A 3,744-nucleotide genomic window follows, 5' to 3' on the forward strand; every position below is an offset into this window, starting at 1 on the left:
ATCAGGGGTCAAACACATGCCTTCTGCATTGGCAGGAGAATTCTTTACCACTGCACCACCTGGGAAGCCCTGGTCAGTCTTACTAAAGAAAATTTTTGTGCAATTTACATTTTCATCAGTCCATTCTGGCATGCTTCTAATGGTATCAGAATCACCTAGAAACTGAATCACAATAATTTCACAATTCATTTAATGGCAACTTGCCATCAACAAATTAGCAATGGCTATCTGATGAAGTTATTATACTGGCTGTGCTGGTATTTCTTGAGGTTTACCAGATACCTAAAGTCATAGACCTTTTCTACATAAGATATACTGTATAAATGAGACTTGGTTTATCATCAGCATTTATAAAGCCAGACTGACGGAAAGAACTAGGTCTGGGGACACAAGCATAGTCTTAATATAGTGAATGTTTAGCCTGCCCTAACTATTACAAAATTGGAAGCGTGAGAATATTCACAGCAAATGTTGTATTCTTTAATGCCTCATGCATGACAGGCAGCTTGCAGCTACCTTGGATTTACAAAGCTAATCTTGGATTTACAAAGCCCTGGAAGTTAGGAGAGCCACACTAGAGTGCTGATTTAAGGAACTGCTGATGTCTGGGAAGAACTATTCAGCCTACTTGAATTATTAAGCGTGTGCCTTTGTGAGGATCTTTCCATTTCATTTTGCAAGTATGCACATACTCTTGGGTAGCTTCTACAAGCTACAATACCCTGTTGGATATTTAAAGGTTATAAACAGTGCACTTTTAGCTTTGTTTTTGCTTTAATGACCAAATAAAGGGGGTAAGTATTGAGTGTACTGGCTTCTCTTACCTGTGTTAGGAGTGATTTGGGGGAAAGTATTTTCACATAACCATAGGGAGCCAAATAAGACACTTGAAAACAGTTTTTTCATTTTAAATTAAGATATAGGTTTCACCCCTTATTTGTTTCATTTTATTTGCAATTGAGTTAACTCAAAACAAAGAACATTTATTTGACTAAATTGCCTGTGTCGGTTGCCCTGATGTGTTTTTCTTTTCTGTTCTTTATTTAATTGTGATACTGAGTATTAAACCAGTACTAAGGCAGGAAAGAAGATGAATAGAGTTTTCAAAGATTATATAGGCCCTTGGGCAGGACCTCTGAAATGGGAGCATGTCTGAGGTCACAGGCTTTCAAATTAACTGATAGACACTTAATAGAAGGCTTCCCTTCATGACAAGGGTGAAATACAGAGGGGATTACACAGGGTGGCCAGGGCAGGCCTGGGACCAAGGCTGTGTCTGACTCATGCTCACATTGTCTTGCCTGGAGACTTTTATGGCCCTTGCAGCCCTGCCATTTGATCTGGTTTGGTCCAGCTGTAGTGACTCTTATGTCATACACTCCCACTTCAAAGGTCCTTCTCTTTTTCTCTATTCCTTCAACTTCAAAAAAAAAAAAAAAAAAAACAAACCAAACCTGAGGCAGGGCTGTATTTGGTACCCCCAAGAGGTTCTTGGAGTAGAACGCTCCAGCTCTAGCCTAGTGGGTTATGTCTCTAAGCTGAGCAGGACCAAATATTGGTTTACAGATGCAGGGAGCAGCTAAAAACCTTCCCAAGAAAGGCCAGAAGAAATAGGTTGAGGCATCCTTCCTTTACCTGCTGTGGCTTCTCCCATTTAGAGGGATTTTTGCACATTGGTATATATACCTGTTGCGAGAGGGCATCAGAGGGCAGACACACTGAAATGATAATCACAGAAACCTAGTCAATCTAATCACACAGATGACAGCCTTGTCTAACTCAGTGAGACTAAGTCATGCCGTGTGGGGCCACCCAAGATGGGCGGGTCATGGTGGAGAGGTCTGACAGAATTTGCAAACCACTTCAGTATTCTTGCCTTGAGAACCCCATGAACAGTATGAAAAGGCAAAATGACAGGATACTGAAAGAGGAACTCCCCAGGTGGGTAGGTGCCCAATATGCTACTGGCGATTAGTGGAGAAATAACTCCAGAAAGAATGAAGGGATGGAGCCAAAGCAAAAACAATACCCAGTGGTTGATGTGACTGGTGATAGAAGCAAGGTCCAATGCTGTAAACAGCAATATTGCATAGGAACCTGGAATGTCAGGTCAATGAATCAAGGCAAATTGGAAGTGGTCAAACAAGAGATGGCAAGGGTGAACGTCGACATTTTCGGAATCAGCGAACTAAAATGCAATGAATTTAACTCAGATGATCATTATATCTACTACTGTGGGCAGGAATCCCTTAGAAGAAATGCAGTGGCCATCATAGTCCACAAAAGAGTCTGAAATGCAGTACTTGAATGCAATCTCAAAAATGACAGAATGATCTTTGTTCATTTCCAAGGCAAACCATTCAATAACACATTAATCAAAGTCAATGCCCCAACCAGTAATGCTGAAGAAACTGAAGTTGAACAGTTCTATGAAGACCTACAAGACCTTTTAGAACTAACACCCAAAAAAGATGTCCTTTTCATTATAGGGGACTGGAATGCAAAAGTAGGATGACAAGAAACACCTGGCAAATTCGGCCTTGGAATATGGGATGAAGCAGGGCAAAGGCTAATAGAGTTTTGCCAAGAGAACATACGGTCATAAAAAACATCCTCTTCAAACAACACAAGAGAAGACTCTACACATGGACATCACCAGATGGTCAACACTGAAATCACTGATTATATTCTTTGCAGCCAAAGATGGAGAAGCTCTATACAGTCAGCAAAAACAAGACTAGGAGCTGACTGTGGCTCAGATCATGAACTCCTTACTGCCAGATTCAGACTTCAATTGAAGAAAGTAGGGAAAACCACTAGACCATTCAAGCATGACCTAAATCAAATCCTTTATGATTATACAGTGGAAGTGAAAAATAGATTTAAGGGACTAGATCTGATAGATAGAGTGCCTGAAGAACTATGGATGGAGGTTCATGACATTGTACAGGAGACAGCAATCAAGACCATGCCCATGGAAAAGAAATGCAAAAAAGCAAAATGGCTGTCTGGGGAGACCTTACAAATAGCTGTGAAAAGAAGAGAAGCGAAAAGCAAAGGAGAAAAGGAAAGATATAAGCATCTGAATGCAGAGTTCCAAAGAATAGCAAGGAGAGATAAGAAAGCTTCCTCAGCGATCAATGCAAGGAAACAGAGGAAAACAATAGAGTGGGAAAGACTAGAGCTCTCTTCAAGAAAATTAGAGATACCAAGGGAACATGTCATGCAAAGATGGGCTTGATAAAGGACAGAAATGGTATGGACTTAACAGAAGCAGAGGATATTAAGAAGAGGTGGCAAGAATACACAGAAGAACTGTACAAAGAAGATCTTCATGACAAAGATAATCATGATGGTGTGACTGATCACTCACCTAGAGCCAGACATCCTGGAATGTGAAGCCAAGTGGGCCTTAGAAAGCATCATTATGAACAAAGCTAGTAGAGGTGATGGAATTCCAGTTGAGCTATTTCAAAACTTGGAAGATGATGCTGTGAAAGTGCTGCACTCAATATGCCAGCAAATTTGGAAAACTCAGCAGTGGCCACAGGACTGGAAAAGGTCAGTTTTCATTTCAATCCTAAAGGAAGGCAATGCCAAAGAATGCTCAAACTATCGCACAATTGCACTCATCTCACATGCTAGTAAAGTAATGCTCAAAATTCTCCAAGCCAGGCTTCAGAACAATGAACTCCCTGATGTTCAAGCTGGTTGTAGAACAGGCAGAGAAACCAGAGATCAAAT

At 40.8% G+C, this 3,744-nt stretch overlaps 1 non-coding gene across 1 annotated transcript; it reads right to left on the reverse strand.

The window, feature by feature from the left end:
- Positions 1–333: 333 nt before the first annotated feature.
- LOC114111261 (small nucleolar RNA SNORA72) lies at positions 334–465 on the reverse strand. The gene has a single exon (XR_003587346.1). It is a non-coding gene; the product is annotated as a small nucleolar RNA SNORA72 (small nucleolar RNA).
- Between the last annotated feature and the right edge of the window lie 3,279 nt (positions 466–3,744).

The sequence above is a fragment of the Ovis aries genome, chromosome 1 (genome assembly GCF_016772045.2).
Source record: "Ovis aries strain OAR_USU_Benz2616 breed Rambouillet chromosome 1, ARS-UI_Ramb_v3.0, whole genome shotgun sequence".
In the NCBI taxonomy this organism is placed as follows: Eukaryota; Metazoa; Chordata; class Mammalia; order Artiodactyla; family Bovidae; genus Ovis; species Ovis aries.